The 17,254-nt window shown below is 42.6% G+C and overlaps 1 protein-coding gene across 1 annotated transcript in view; it reads left to right on the top strand.

The window, feature by feature from the left end:
- Nucleotides 1-1,290: 1,290 nt before the first annotated feature.
- COL6A6 (collagen type VI alpha 6 chain) overlaps nt 1,291-17,254 on the top strand; it is a 154,553-nt gene continuing 138,589 nt past the window's right edge. Inside the window, exon 1 of the mRNA XM_002759687.6 lies at nt 1,291-1,510. The gene's annotated coding sequence lies outside the window, so the exon portion shown is untranslated. The remainder of the gene's footprint in view (nt 1,511-17,254) is intronic.

The following is a 17,254-nucleotide window of genomic DNA, read 5'->3' as shown; positions in this document are numbered from 1 at the left end:
ATATCAAATTTTTAAAATCACACAAACTTGGCTACTCTGGAGAAGGCAGCGCTCCATCTTCCCTGCTGCTGTTCCACTTGCCTGAGACCCTCTTTTCTATGCTTTTCTGTCTGGCTCCATCTTTGGATTTCAGTTTGGACTTAATTACCTCAGAGAAGCTTCTTTTGGCCTTCCAAGATTGTGTTGGGATCCCGTCTTCTGTGTTCCTGTGGCATCATTTCTCCATTCAGCAATTCCCAACTGCTTTTTGTTTCTGTGTCTGTCTCCCCCACCAAACTGTGACCGACTTAGCTGGGGTTTTTGTTGTTGTTTGTTTGTTTTGAGATGGGGTCTTGCTCTGTTGCCCAGGCTAGAGTGCAATGGCATGATCTCGGTTCACTGCAACCTCCGCCTCCTGGATTCAAACAATTCTCCTACCTCAGCCTCCCGAGTAGCTGCGATTACAGGCTACACCCGCCAATGTGCCCAGCTAATTTTTGCATTTTTAGTAGAGATGGGGTTTCAGCATCTTGGCCAGGCTGGTCTCGAACTCGCCTCAGCCTCCCAAAGTGCTGGAATTACAGGCGTGAGCCACCGAGCCCGGCCGACTTCGCTGTTTTTTATTTAACCCCAGACATCTGAGGGTGCATAGTAGGTGCTCAAATATTTGTGGGAGGAACAGAAAAAAAAATGGATAGAAGAATGAATGGATAGCGAGAAGAGGAAAAGGTCAGTGGATAAAGAGTCAAGGATATCCTCCTTAGGACTCCTGAATTCAAACCAGAGAGTAGGGAAACTGGAGAGGCAGGGGGTGTGAAGGGTAGGATGAGATGGTGGCTCTGGACCTGAATCTCACGATCTCCGTTCCCAGGGAAAAGGGAGGAGCTCCTACCACACAAAGACTCTCTCTGGCTCCCTTGCTGGAGCCTGCCTTCTGCCAGAAGACCCCAGAATACAGGAAAGCCGCCAAAGAAAACAGTTCCAACAGCAGGGTCATAGCTACCCTGCGCCTCGGATCTGCACGCCCTACCTGTCTTAGGGGCGCAGAGAAGGCGCATACCATGAACGCCCCAATTTCCCCTCTCTTAATTTTCTCCCACTGTCGGGAGCTAAGGGTAGGATTTTCAAGAGGGGAGAAGCTGATGGGGCAGTAACAGCCTTCAAAATCTCTGCAATCCCCCTTCCGCCACCTCCCTAAGACTGCGCCCCCCTCCCGGGGGATGTGCGCTGGGCCCGGGGCCGCCGGGGCGGGGAAGGGTCTGGCACGGGGCGGGGAGAAGCGTTTATATGTCGGCGAGGGGCGTGGGAGCTGCCACCTTTCGCCTGCGGGACACCGGAGTCAAGAGGCTGTCCACGCCGCCGCCCGTCCCTTCCACGGTGCCGAGGTCTCCAGGGTCTCCCCGCGCGCGGCAGGCGGCACCAAACGCTGCGCTCCTGACGGTGCGCTCTGCCCTGGCAGTGCGCGCCCAGAGGAAATCCGCCCAGGGCTTGGGAAGTGCAGGCCTGGGGGCTGCGTGCAAGTTTTCCCAAGGTAAGTCCAGGATCCGACGCTGGGACAACAAGAACCAGAACTAGGTTTACAAGTGATCAGTAGTTGGATGGGAGGGGACCGGCCAGAATAGAGGAGGCTGCGTGAGAAAGACTGCGGTGGAAGGAAATAAGTGAATTTCAGAAGCTCAAAATCTCCTTTGGCTTTTCTCCTCCTCCAGACAAGAGTAGCAGCCCTCACTTCGTCTTTCTTTTAGTTTTTCGCATCCGACTGTTGAAGAACCTACAGCATACTCTTGTCATTCTCTGCTCAGATCTCGCGCCTCCCATCTCACACCAGGGCGCCTCCAAGGCTGAGAGGTGCCTCACCCAACACGGTGTCCTCACAGCTCAGGGCCTGCGAGTGGTATGCACGGAAGACCACTCGGGGGAAAAAAATGAATGAAGTTAACCAGAGTGAGTCCGAAAAAGTCACTCCCAAGCCTGTACATTCCCAGTCTGCACTTTTGTTCTTGCACTTCAGACAAACTTATTAAAGAAGGTTGGGTTTTTATTGCTGTCTCAGGGGAGGAAGGAAAGCAGAGAAAATGCACCCTTTTATCCATTCCCAGAAACATTCTGCTATGAGAGGAACCCCAACTACCTGGCTCAGTAGCAATCTAACAAATAATTTTGATGAGGAGAGGAGGCAGGCTGGAAGAGAAAAATAAAATGTTGAAACTAGGAAGTGATTTTCTTTTCTTTTGTGACCTTTTGTGACAAGGATTTTTCATTCCTCTTGTTAAAAGTCTACTCTATGGATATAATTAAAGAGGACATTTGCCAGTGGATGGGTGTGGGGGCGATAGGAGAGGGGGTGGTGGTGGTGATTAGAAACATTGGAGACAGTACAAATCATACCGCTTGTGACAGGAAGGATATCAGAAGTCTTCTGTTAAGAATTCTATAGTTATAGAAGCCAGCAGTCATGTTACTTTTTCTGAACTAATCTATTTAATGAGTATTTTAATATAAAATGTTCAAGTATGCCCATAGAATGTTAAATTTATTGCTCAGTGTCTTCATAGATGAAGTCACTTCCATGAAAATCCTGAAACTTCTAAATAAAGTTCTTTAAAATACACAGCCTTAATAGTTCTTATCTTTAAGAAAGAAGTTGTCAATTTTCCCTCATTTCATTCCAAAATATTAGAAATGTGGAGGAGAAAAAAAAGGAGAGAGAGAAGGAAAAAAACCCACACCTCAAAAGGTGTATTTTGGATGTCGTGCCATGTGATATCAAATTTTATTATGTTCATTAAAGATGTTAGGTTAAGCACTCATTGGAGAATCAGTTTTAGCTTTTATATTTTAGTAATTTATAAAATTTAATTTTGCTAAATTTTTTTGTGAACCAATTCTCTAGAAATACTATGGTTAAATGTAAAATACTTGCAACTTTAAGTTTTTCCATTCCTTTCAGATAGTCTGAATTTCAGAAAGTTTCAATATTTTGCAGAAAATATTTATTTATTTGTATAGATAGTACCAATAGCATCTAATTAGGTCACCAAATGAAGTCAGGTTATCAAAATTGTGAATAAAAATTGATGCATTACTTATGAATCTCTATACTTAGTACACTATAAATTCCCACTAATATAATGTTCTTAAAAATGACTAAAAAGAGGCTGGGCATGGTGGCTCACACCTGTAATGCCAGCACTTTGAGAGGCCAAGGTGGGCGGATCACTTGAGGTCAGGAGATCGAGACTATCCTGGCTAACATGGTGAAACCCTGTCTCTCCTAAAAAAAACAAAAAATTAGCTTGGATAGTGGCACATGCCTATAGTCCCAGTTACTCGGGAGGCTGAGGCAGTAGAATTTCTTAAACCCGGGAGGTGGAGGTTGCAGTGAGCAGAGATTGCGCTATTACATTCCAACCTGGGTGACAGAGCGAGACGCTGTCTCAAAAAAAAAAGGACTAAAAAGAACTTTTCTGTCAGTAAATATCCCCTAACCCTGGAATTTCTCAAAAATATGTTTGTGAGCTAGACCCCCTGCAAATAAACAAAAGTGATCCAGACTAATGATTATGTGTTTTAATCTAAGAATGCTCATTCCTACAGTCCTAAGAAATTAGTAGGAAGGTTAGATTTTCTATGCTTCTTTTTATGCTTCTATAAGAATCATGAATGTGACTTTTCCAGGGTGATTGTTAGCCAAATTGGTTTTTTCCTTTCCTGACCTTATTGTTATTTAAAGTAGGAAGTGGATTCGCTTTGCTCTCCAACAGGTCTAGATTCAAGTTACAGACGAATGCAAACAATGCAGTTACATCTCTGAGTCTGATTGTTGTCACCTGTCACATGGGCCAGTGATATCTACCTACATCACAGGGGTGTATGGGAAAAAACAGGATCTCTGTAAAATGCCAAACACAAGTGCTCAATAAATGAGGACGATGGCGATGATGATCAGGCAAATAGAATTGTTACCAATAATTTAGTTAATGTGGAGCCCAATTTTATCCAGCATTCTGATCTCACTCAAATACTTTGTTTCCATGGAGCGTAATACGTGATTAACAAAAATGAATGATACGCCAAACATTGTAATCTCCCCGAAAATGTTCCAGTTGGTAGAGATCATGGAGATCGTTTAGTGCCTGTCACTTAGGCATGCTGCCATCCTGGAACAGATGTTTGGGGACTGGGACTGTTCCGCTTTTACTAAAATTTCTTCATATCTTAGGCTTTAGAGTTTGAGGAGATCTTTCCCTGGGAGTCAAATTACGCCTGCGGGTATGAGGCTTTTAAAAGTGTACTCAGTGTTTTAGTTTCTTTAGATAATGCTTTTGTGATAATAAAAATGTCTTTGTACTTTTAGCTGAAGAGTATTATATCTACATTTTCTTAATTTTAAAGCAGAGTTAGCAAAAGCAATGCTGTTTTTCAAAGGGGTTTAAAAGGAATAAAAGATCTTTTACAAAACAGTGACTAAAGGCCAAACTTTCTAAATGAAAAAATAATTGAGTCTTAGTCTCACTTCCTCTTCTGTTTCCTTGCCCTCCTTCCAAAACTGGTCTTTTCTTGAGGTGACCCCCAAGGCCTTGGCATGAAAATTTGGAAGAGATTACCACGAATAAAAACAGATACCATTAGCTAACATAAGTCATGTGCAGAAGAAAAGGTCTTTTGTGTCTCTCATATTCCTAGTGCTTCCCACAATTCCTGGCACTTAGTAGGTATTCAGTAAATACTTTGTAAGTGAAGAACTTAAAATATCAAAATTCTGGCCTAATTATGCTTCTCATGTAAAACTGGAGCAGTTGCACTTTGAAAATTTTATAACATGCAAAATCTCGGGGAAAATTCATAACATGTGAAATCTCAGGGCAAGATAAAGGAGGCAGTATCATCTTTGTGTCTCTGCTTCTGAAGTTCAGTCTCACTAAAACAAAAAACACCTGATCTATCATTACTGACTCTAAATCTTATCTTTATGAGCTATTTTGATTGACTGACATAACCCTAAAAACAAATACATTTAACAGTCTCAAATAATAAGTTTAAGAAAACTTACTCATTTAATTTTGGCATGATGAGAAAATGTTTCCCCAAATGCTCAGCTGGTGGAGCAGAGGGAAGAATAGAACATACAAACCAAGTTAGTCTGGCAAATGTAAACCTCAGCATTCTCCTTAAGTCACAAAGGCACAAATAAATATACATCTAAGCATTTTAAAACCATCTTCAGTTAAGGATGTGAACATGGTTTTGACTCTAAAATATTTTTCTATTGCTCTAAGTACCGTATCCTACACTTCAGAGGGGAAAGATTTTGCCAGAGTTAGTTGGCAAAGGCATTTGTGTTGGCTTGAAAAACCATAAGCTAATCACTTACTTAGTCCGTTAAAAACAGCTTGATTAATGTTTGGTAAGAAATTCTGACCAACATTCTCCATTATATGCGTCCAAATACAATAGAACTTTGAAGATCATAAGCAAGTCATGGTCATATTTGGCTATTGCTGTTTGTTAGGAAAAAAGTCACATGGTATGTCAAATGGTCCATGTTCCATGTTTTGGTACCCCTACCTCATCCTAAGCCAGCATGTGTGATTAACTTTATAATCTCATTTACTTCCACATTTTCTCTGGGACAGCTAGAAACTTTAATGTGAAGAAGATGCCGTTATACCCTGAAGCAGATTCCCTCAATTCTAGGCTTTTCTCTTCTCTGTTGGCTACGGATGATGTGAGGGCCCTGCCCATATTCTCCCACTGCACCCATTCTTCAGTGCATGCTGGAAGCTGCTTCCTTCAAGCATTGTGACTCTGTCTGAAGGCTTTATGGAGCCTTGGGAGCCTGCCTGACCCATGTAGGGGAGGCCACAAGGGCCTGGGAGCTAACACCCCTGGAACAATGCCTTACCCAATAACATACGAAAGTTGGTGAGTAAGTATCCCACTTCCTCACATCTTAGGCGAGGCAACTATTGAGGTATGATCCATACATTCCTCCAGAGCTACCTGCCCAATGGTACTGAGCTCCAACTTCCCACAGTAGTGACCTACCTGCTCATTACCATTGACTTTTTCCCTTCTCTGTCACACTTCTCCACTGCTTTACCAGGAGTCACCTCCCAAATAAACTGTATGAATTTTTGTTCAGGGACTGTTCAGGAACCCAGTCTGCCATAAACGTTTTAGCTATTTCAATAAATGTAGTAAAGGTTATACTGTAGTAAACTAAGTACAGCTTACACTTAGCCAAGTATTCCCCCTAATTAACCCCAGTGTGTAGTACCCCCTTCCCTGTGTCCATGTGTTCTCATTTTTCCTCACCCGCCTATGAGTGAGAATATGTGGTATTTCATTTTCTGTTCTTGTGTCGGTTTGCTGAGAATGATGTTCTCCAGATTCATCCATGTCCCTACAAAGGACACGAACTCATCATTTTTGATTGCTGCATAATATTCCATGGTGTATATGTGCCACATTTTCCCAGTCCAGTCTATCATCGATGGGCATTTAGGTTGGTTCCAGGTCTTTGCTATTGTAAACAGTGCTGCAATGAACATTTGTGTGCATGTGTCCTTATAGTAGAACAATTTATAGTCCTTTGGATATATACCCAGTAATGGGATTGCTGGGTCAAATGGAATTTCTATTTCTAAGGCCTTGAGGAATCGCCACACTGTCTTCCACAATGGTTGAACTAATTTACACTCCCACCAGCAGTGTAAAAGTGTTCCTTTTTCTCCACATCCTCTCCAGCATCTGTTGTCTCCAGATTTTTTAATGATCACCATTCTAACTGGCGTGAGATGGTATCTCAATGTGGTTTTGATTTGCATCTCTCTAATGACCAGTGTCATCACTGTATTTTCAAAACATTATCATCTATTTCACTCAGCACCTGCCTCTTAGTCCCCCCGCCCTGACTCTAGTCATGCTCCCCTTCTAGCATTCTCCACACTTCAGCCTGAGTGAGGCTCCTAAAAACATCGGCTCACACTATTCTCTGGTTAAAATGCTCCACTGGCTTTAAATAAAACCCAAAATCCTTATCCTGGCTGAAAATCCTCCCATTATTCCATCTTAACTACTACTCCTGCATCATGCCTTCTTATTTTGTTGCCACTACACCCAGTCCTCTAGTTATTTAAGGAGAATTTGCTCTCTCCCACCTCCTGCCACTTGCATTTTGGACTTTTTTCTACCTAGAACTATGCTATCCCGACCCTAAACATGGCTAACTACTTCTCTCCCTTTAAAACTTAGCTACTATGTTCATTCCTTCAGAAAAAGCATTATTGGACCCCCTTACTAGGAAAGGTGCCCTTCCCCGGATCCTCACAATAGCCTGGGCTTCCTTAGCCATGTTGCTCTCCCACTAAGAGCTGTATTTCTTAGGCTTCCACGTTCACCAGGCTGTCTTCAGTGCCAGCTACTGAAGTATCTGTGTTATGAATAATGAGCTGAAATCAGGTTCCTTACTAGCTGATGATCACGGGCGGATCACCTAACTTATCTGAACTTCCGTTTTCTCATCAAAGTGGAAATAATATTCAAGCACAGGGTGATTGAGAGGAGTTGATGAAATTATGGATCTGGGGTTCTTGACACATACATTGGTCCTCAAGAAATCGTAGTCATTTTGGATTCATCAAGGTAGGACCAGGCTTGCCTTGCCTTGCATTGTGTTGTAACGGCTACATCCCAGAAGATGTAAGTTGGGGGCACTTTGATGTAGCAGCTCTGGGGGGACCCCAGAGGGAGGAAAGTATCATTTAGCTAAAAGCTAAAAGGTTCGTTTAAACCTTTCAAGAGATGTGTTTTTGGAAATGCAAGCGATATAACAACATACAGTGGCATCTAATTCCCTCACACAATTTCTTCCAGTCCCTCTCCTTGAGTGTCAATATCTGCATTCCCTGGATTAATGCCATGAAGCCAGTTTCTAAACTGAGTTTTTCCAAGAGTTTTGCCTTAAGTTACTCCTCACTCTTCCTTGATTTTCCCCCGCTTCACCACGATTACTGTCATCAACCTGAAACAGCACCATTGAGCACCTAATCGTTGAGCCTCCAGGGAACTGTCATCCAAATGCTCAGGAACCGGGATGCACATTTATAGGCAATGTAACTGGGTGAAGGCAGGCACTAGACAAGTTCCTGGGCTTGCACTGCTGAATGATTCAGGCGAAGAATTTCTTAGATTTTAGCTGGGGGAGTGAATTAAGTACATAATTGGGTTGGAAATTGGGATAATAGCACCTCAGGGAGCTGTCTGCATATTTTGGTAAGTTACTGCCCTGGCGCACCTAACTAATAGTCCATAGCAAAACAGTTTTCAAGCTCACTGGTCCAGAGGTGCCCTGCCCCACCCTAAATACACAAAGTGTGTATTTGCTCTTGTTTCCATATATCCTAACAATTTGGGACTACATAGTCACTTGCAATTAACAGTCAGTGTAACTCAGAAAAATAGGCAAAATGATGGTTGATGGTGTTGTCTATGCTGGAGTCCCACCTCATTTTCTTGGATAAGCTTGAATAGATAAATAGATAAATATGTAGGCTTAGCTGCAAAATTCTTTAAGTAGATGCCTCTTTACTTCCAAAAGCCTGAGGGTCTTCACTGATCTGTTTATTTTCTTTCTCGGTGCTCTATCAGGTCTTTAAATTTCTTCATGGAGAAAGTGGCAATTAGGCAATGGCTGTTCCTATGTCATCTCAATCAGCAGCAGTGAAAGTTATTAAGTAGGGCAGAGTGTGGGCACGGATTGCATGATTCCATGCCTTCCAGCCCTGCTAAACTCCACCTTGAGAAAAGAGATGTATGCTATGAATGCAGAGCTGAAGCCATGCCACTAGCTGCAGTCACTAAGCAATTTGGGGCTTAGAGATGAATGACTTCAGCTCTCCACAAGGTGGGTCTTCGAATACTCCAATCCGAGTTTTCTAGGTCAATGAACTCAGCACTTGTAAGTTGTATACATTATCACATTTAATCCTTACAACCCATTATCCTGCTTCTAATGAGAGTCCAAGATTTCAAGCTTCATCAATTGCTCAAGATCACAGCTGGCCAATTAAAGCGATTTGAATTCTGGATGTGGTTAAAACTCAGGCCTTGACACAGCTTCCTGTATATTCTGCCGGGTAATCTGGAAAATGCGTGCTTCAAAAGTCTAGAAACTTCTAATATGGATACAATTTAGATCCCTGGAGGCTCAGAATCATAGTTCAGAAGTCATATTTCTCATGGTAAGAGGAAATTTTGACTCCGTATTTTTTAGAAGAAGGAAGAAAGGGAGACTGCTAACATCGTGAACACGAAGTCCCAAAGTGGTGATGTTTGAGAAGTCGCTCAGTGGCTTGGATCTCTGTCATTGAAATTGACTTCGGTAAATATTTTCAAAAGTCCATTCTCATTCGTTTGCTGTTTGACTTTTTATAGAATCCTAGAATTTCAGAGCAGAAATGAATCCTACCAATTGTTTCAAGTATTTTTGTAGCAAAAGTGATTGGTTCTTCCTCTACCCTCTCCTACAATTAAAATCTTTTCATGAATTCTTGTTGATCTTGGGAAAAATACAGAAATCCTGAGTAGGTCCTGCAAAGCCATGAATGGCCTGAACACTTCCTGTCTTCCAGTGTCGTTCAATGCCATGCTCCCTTCTCTCCCTGCGTTCTGTTTAAACTAGACTTCCTTTGCTTCCTTGACCACACCATTCTCCTTCTTGCCACGAGACCTTTGCATGAGCCATCTCCCTTCCTGGAACAACACATTCCTCTTGGGCTAGTTCACTCTCACCATTCCTTCATCATTAGCTCAAACGGCATTCCCTCAAAGAAGCCTTCCCTGGACTTTCCAAGTTAATCAATTCTCCTCATTATGTAGTGACATATGTCATGGCAGTGTATAATTCAGCAAATAGTTATTAAGCATTTATTTTATGTACAAACCCTATTCTAAGTGCTGGAAAACAAGGCAAAAGGCACTGCTCCAAGGAGGATATAAACAATAGAGAAGTCAATATATGACTTACAGGTAGTGTTACATGCTACCTTAATTAAAAACTTAATTGTGCTGGAGCTAATGACTGACTATAATGAAGGTGGAAGGTTATTTTGGATGGAGTGGTCAGGAAGGCTTCTCTGGGGAGGTGACATTTCAGCAGGGATCTGAGTAAATATGGAAGCAAAATGAGTCCCTCTTTGTGAAGTCGGATAGGGGACACTACCAGGTGGGAACAACTTTGGAATAGCAAGGAGGCCATAGTGGCTGGAGTGGAGATAATGAGAGGGAGAGTAAAGGCAAGATCGAAGATCACATGGGCATGGCTCACATCATTAAGAGCCTCATGGACCAGGTGTAAGGAATTGGAATTTAGCATAAGTGTGATGAAAAGTCACTAGAAATTATGAACATAGTGTCACCACTCCAGTTCATGGTCTTCAGAGATCCCTCTGATTGCTATGTGAAAGACCTATGAAGAAGGACAAGGGTCAGGTGCTGTCTGTTAGTGCAGTAGTTCAGCCAAGAACTGATGGTGGCAAGGATGTGGTTTGCAGCTGGTGCAAAGTGGTTAGATTTGAAACATGTTTTGAAGTACTGTTCAAATTGGAAGGAGGAGAGGGTTGCCAAAATCTGTTTAAAAAACTCCTAATGGATAACTGGTCTATTTAGCCCGGCACTCACCAATGGCAGTCAAGGGTTATTCTAATCACCTTTGAGGCTCTGTTGAGGTACCTCGAGTTTATGACATTTTTTCTCTTCTTTGACCTTGTTTTCTTCTCCAGTAAATATAACTAACCTTAACTCACTATTTGTGAGTATTATGCCTAGGACCCAAAAGAGGTCAGCCTGAGCCATCTGATTTGTGTCCTGTTTTGAAAGACACTAAGGTCTTTAGGCAAGAGCAGCTGGTGTGATCTTTATATAAGAAGGTAGCCATTCAAAACCGTGCAGGCCTCCCCCACCACCAAGGGCATTTTGAAGAAAATCCATGGAGGCAAGCTGTGATTAAGACGGAAAGGAGAATAGAATGCAATTAAGAGTCTCCTCTCTTCTCCTGGAAGACTAAAGCTGCCTGAAATGTAACTTTCCCAAGCAATGACCACAACCTTGGCACTCTGCCTCTCTAATTAAATTGCTGATACATATATATGGATATTTCATTTAATGAACAGCTGGTAAAATTGGATCCTGGCTCTGCAGAGGTTTACCAAAGCACTTCATAGTTTCGGTGTGATTGAATACTAATAATTTATCCCAGAACAAGAAAAGAGGAAATTAAACCTAACCTGGCTGCTCATCATCTGGGACCTTCCAGGCTGCATCCTCCAGCATAGTAATTTTATCTGTTGTTTCCCATCAAGTACTTCTAATGTTACTTTTCTTTTCTTGTTGCCCTCCCTTGGAAGCAACACTTGGTGCGCTTTTACATTTTTCAGAGCTGTTTCTGATGCTCTGAAACCCAAACCCTATGAGGTTCCCAGGAGACAGATATTGAAGAGATAGACACTCAAATTAAAGCTTAATCGTAGAGTTGAAATGTGCTTTGACAAATAGTAAGATGCTATGAGAGAAAAATCACAGAGGAAACAACTTAATGAGGACAGAAGGACAGGACCTCCTCGAGGCAGCAGCATTGCAATGAAGACTTGGAGACGAGGACTGAGCAGGAACAAGGATAGAAGAACAAAAACGTTGCTGGAAAGGGTGGCAGTGGCCAGAAGGGCACAGGGCAGGGATATTCAAACTTTGACGGGCATACAAATCACCTGGAGATCTTGTTAAATTGTTATTCTAATTTAAGGCCGGGCGTGGTGGCTCACACCTATAATCCAGCACTTTGGGAGGCTGAGGTGGGTGGATCATGAGGTCAACAGATTGAGACCATCCTGGTTAACATGGTGAAACCCCGTCTCTACTTAAAATACAAAAATTAGCTGGGCATGGTGGCGCGTGCCTGTAGTCCCAGCTACTCGAGAGGCTGAGGCAGCAGAATTGCCTGAACCCAGGAGGTGGAGGTTGCGGTAAGCCAAGATCACACCATTGCACTCAAGCCTGGGTAACAAGAGCAAAACTCTGTCTCCAAAAAAAAAAAAAATTGTTATTCTAATTCCATAGGACTGGTGATCCTGCATTTCTGGCTCCCAGTGATGCTGATCGTGGTGATCTGAGGACCACTCTTTGAGTAGCAATGGAATAGGGCAAGGGTTGCACAGTTTTTCTATAAACAGTGGGATAATAAACATTGTAGTCCTTGCAGGTCATACTGTCTCTGTTGCAACTACTCAGCTGTGTCATTGTAGTGTGAAAGCAGTCATAGTGCATAAGTGAATGGGTATGGGTGGGTGGTTTTCAGTAGAACTTTACCAAAGCAGAGCATCAGATTTGGCTTGTAGACCATAGTTTTCTGATTCTCGGGGCAGGATCAGGTGGTATTGGTTCTTAGGGTCAGATGCACATTAAAATCACCTGAGTTCAAAAGATTACCCACCAGTTCCTACTTCAGATCAATAAAATCAGTATCACTGGGGATGGGACTGAGGCATTGGTAGACTTAAAAATCTCCCCAGGTGATGCCAAGGTATCGCCCAGGCTCAGAGCCACTGTGCACCTCAATATCATTTGATAGCCCCTTATTCTCTTTGCCCTAGGAGATAGGTAAGGCAAAAATGACTCCATCTTTTCTTAATTCTGAGAATCATCAGTTGACCAATAGCTTTCAATAACGGGAGGAAAAAACACAGCAGGAAATGTACAAATCTCTAGCAACATCCCTCCTGATTTCCTGAATGTTCAAATTGGGGTGGAGTATAAATGTTCAAGAAATATGGTCTTTGCATCCCTAATATACAGATGAGAAAAATGGAGCACAGAAAACATACTGTGCAGATTGTATGATGATATGCCAGGAGACACAGGCAGCCTATTGCGGCTTGGCTTGCTGAACTGCTTAAGCTCTTCTGTCCCCTCTGGGCCTCTCCAGGTATGCTGATCTCCCTGCCTTGGACGTGCTTCCCCACTTCACCACAATCATCTGTTTAATTTCTGCTTCTCCTTCAGGTCTCAGTTTAGTCACCTGCTCTTTCTGAGGTGTCTTTTTCCTGGCCCCACGTCCAGGGAAGGAGCCCCTGCTGGGAGCATCTGTAGCCCTTTGTGAAGTTCTCTATTAAAGCCAGCTCTCTTTCTGTTGACATAAATTGAACCTCCAGGTCCTGGAAAAGTTCATGAGGGAAAGGACCGTGACTGACTTGTCATTTTATCTCCAACACCTGGTACATAGCAGGGGCTCAGTGAATTTTTGAGGATTGCACGAACTTTAGCTCAGTCCTCCTGCTCAGCAGAGGGCAGCACAGTGGTTTAGAGGGGTGGTCTTCAACGTGTGGACCTCAGCTGTGCCTTGCTAGCATCACCTGAGACATTGTTTGATATGCAAATCCTTAGGCCCACCACGACCTACTGATTTAGAGAATCTCTGGGGCTGTGGCCCAGCCCTCTGTGTTTCAGCTAGCCCTCCTGGTGATTCTGAAGCTTGTTCCAGTGTGAGGACCACGGGCTAGGGTATGGACTCTGAAGTCAGACGGCCTGGCCGTCAGTCCTGGCTCTGGAGCTTAAAAACTGGCTCTGGAAAATTTACATTGCCTTTCTGTACCTCAACATTCTCATCTATAGAATGGAGCTGATGAAACACCACCTGAAGCTTGCTCCAGTGTGAGGACCAGGGACTCAGTATGGACTCTGAAGCCAGGACTGCCTGGTCTCAAAACTCTGGCTCTGTTGCTTAAAAAATGTTTGGCTCTGGAAAATTTACATCGCCTTTCTGTCCCTCAGCATTGTCATCTATAAAATGGAACTGATAAAAAATACTAGTAGCTACCTCAATTGGATTAAATGAGATAAACAGCCTGGAGCTGTTAACACAGCACTGCTCAAAGTAAGTGGTGAAAATATGTTCACTGTTAGTATTATCAACTGTGCAGCTAGGGGAAAATTTATTACTTCTCAGTTTTCTTTACTTTGTATTTCAAACAAGGATTCAATTTGCCTCACAGGGTTTTGAAAGTTAAATGCCTGTAATATGTTAGGGTGATTAACTTTTTGGCTAGGCTGTGGGGCCCAGTTATTTAGTCAAATACCAGTCTAGATGTTGCTGTGAAGGTGTTAATCATTTAAATGATTAACATTTAAATCAGTGTATTTCAAGTAAAGTAGATTACCCTCTGCTCTGTAATGTACGAGGGCCTCATTCAATCAGCTGAAGGCCTTAAAGACTGCAGTCCCTGATGAAGAAGGAATTCCGCTTCCAGACTCAAGACCGCAGCATCAGCTCCCGCTGGAATTTCCAAACTGCTGGCCTCCCTGCAAATTTGGGACTTGTCAACCCTCATAATTATGTGAGCCAATTTCTTGAACTCTTTCTCTCCTCTCCACTCCCTTCTCCACACACACACACACACACACACACACACTCAACACTCACACATTGCCTTTCTGTACCTATTGATTTTGTTTCACTGGAGAACCCTAATTCAATGTGCTAAATATGTGTAGGTCCAGGCTTTTCAGCCTAGATAGTTTCTCAGTTACTGACCCTTGGGCTGCGTAATTCTTTATTTTGGAGAACTGTCCTGTGCATTGCAGGATGTTGGGCAGCATCTAACATCCTATTAGCCCCACGCTAACAACAGTAGTGGGTCAACCTCTACCCACTAGATGTCAGTGACACCCATGCCCCAGCAGCAGAATAAAAAACCTCCAGACATTGCCAAATGTCCACTGGGAATGGAAAATCTCCAATTGAGAACTGGTATTAAAAAGAAAATGTAGGAGCTTTTCCTTCTTGTTCACTACCATTGAACCAGAGCTGCTCTGCTGCCCACATAGCCTACATTCTCTGACCTTTCCCCATCAAAACACTGCCCACAAAGTCTAGCTCAAAATCACTACCATTGAAGGTGGCTCTCATAACCTGCCTCCCACTTTGAGCTCCTGCTCTCATGTCTGTCTTTTCACACAATTTTCTTACAGGCTTCTTATAGTCTCATAGGCTTGTGCTTTGTCCTTCTCCATTGAAACCCCTCGAAGGCAGAGGCAGCCCCGAAGAGGAGCAGATAATTTGAGTCAAAATCCTGCTGTTTAGCTTGTGGCCTTGGTAGAGACCCATTCTTCCTGAGTTTCAGAGTTAATATCTGTAAAATGCGAAGAGCAGAGTCCACCTCACAGAGTGGTTGTAACGTAACAGCAATTTATAAACTATAAAAATACTGTATGTGCCTTTTCCTCCAAGAAAGGGCATGCCTTTTTCCAGTATAAAGGTAGTACAGGGAAAGAGGTTTTGAGGGGTGTGCTTAGGATGAAATAAGACTTTTGAAAAATGCCAGATGAACATATAAATGCATGAATTTGCATATCACGTTTTAATTTTCTTTTGAAAACTTTTGAAATAAGATAGGCTGGGTCTTTTCTGGGTCTTTCTGAGATTAATATATAAATAACCTAATGGGCCACTTGACAAGGTGATGCAATTTCCCTAGTTATTGACTTCAGATTCCTGGAAATGATGCCACTTATCCATAGTTCTCCCTACCCCTATTTGTCTGTTGTCTATTCACTCAGGGAGCACCTGTGGTCGACACTAAATATTCTTCCTTCAGAACTTTATTAAAGCAGCCACTTTACAGAAAAACAATTTCTGTACCCTCCCACACCACCCTGCCAAGACGTTGACGAGTCTCTCTTCTGATCGTCTACACTCCTACCTTGTGCTTGCCCACCTGTGTGAATACAGGTCTGCCCCTCGCCTTCCCAATCAGACTGTAATTTCATGGTGTCCAGGGCGGTGTTTGCTGGATTTTGTGTTCCCAGGGGCTGGTACACTGACCAAAGCAGATGGCTGTAGTCATGAATGTGACAATAAAATGACTCACTAAGGTTCTGCCTGTGGGATGTCTCCACTCCTGTGATTTTGGAGACCTCATTCTGTGTTTCAAGGAACTAAAACTGGTTTTTACTTTATGTACCAGTTATCTAAGTTTGCAAAGTAAATTATTCCAAAAAGTAGTGGCCTTAAAAACAATTTAATATCTCTCATGGTTCTGTGGGTTGACTGGGTTTCTGGGTAATTCTCACTTAGGGTCTCGGTGAGATGACGGCTGCAGCTGGAGTCATTAATAATGTTTTCAGTCACATATCTGGCACCTGGGCTGAGATGGCCAGATCATTTGGGAGCTGGTTAGGCATCTCTCCTGACCTCTCCACAAAGCCTCTCCACGGAGCTTCAGTTTCTTCACAATGCGGATTCAGAATAGTAGAACTCCTTATTGGCAGCTGACTTGTCCCAGAGCAAGCTCCTCGGGGGCCTGTGTGCCAGCTGCAAGGCTTCTGCAAGTGACCTAGCACTGAAAGTCTGAGTACATCACTTCTGCCACATTCTCCTGATCAAGTAAGTCATTAAAGCTAACCCAGAATCAGGGGAAAGGAAATTAGACTTTTTCTCTCAGTGGGAGCAGTGGCAAAGAAATAGCAGCCATATTGAATCTATCATTTTCTAACAAGTGCAGTTTGTTGCTTCTCTCAGTAATTCCTTCATAGCCCTACATCCCAGGAACTTTTTTAAAAGTGTTAGGCACAGGTGCTCCACTTAATTTAATGATGATGGATTTCATCACCTCATCACCTGCTTCCCATTTATCCTCCAACCCTCCACCAGATTGGTTTTTTTGTAAGATAGGAACACTCCTTTTATCAAAGACCTTTGTTGGTTCCTTCTTATATTACATTATTTGGCATTTCTTTTTTTCTTATGACTTTTTTTCCAAATATACAGAAAAGCATAGTGAATGATATAATAGCTATTTCTTACCCAGAATTAATGATAACTTAATCTTCCAATGTTTGTTCAGACTTTAAAAAAAATTACAAGTTAGAAATCTCTTGGTCCCCTTTTCTGCTTCCATTTTCCACTGTTCTGAAGTTGATTTGTATTGCTCCAAGTTTTGCTTTAATGGACCTCTGCTTAAATACCTGGTATTTTGGTGTGTTTTAATAATTTTACATAGATGATATCATAATTCTGAAACTTCTTCCCTGAGCCTCTAATCCAAGGATGGGAGCCCTGTTGTGGGTAGGTCACATCAACCTACATTGTTTTCTCACTATGTTTTGAGATGTATTCCTCTTGAAGATCTAAAAAATTCATTTAATATTTCAGCAATATTCCCATGTATGGGCGTGTCCATGCCAATTTACTCTTTTTTAATCTCTGCATGAACATTTATTA

Source organism: Callithrix jacchus, chromosome 17 (genome assembly GCF_049354715.1).
Source record: "Callithrix jacchus isolate 240 chromosome 17, calJac240_pri, whole genome shotgun sequence".
Taxonomy (NCBI): domain Eukaryota; kingdom Metazoa; phylum Chordata; class Mammalia; order Primates; family Cebidae; genus Callithrix; species Callithrix jacchus.
This window is presented reverse-complemented; position numbering and strand designations above follow the sequence as displayed.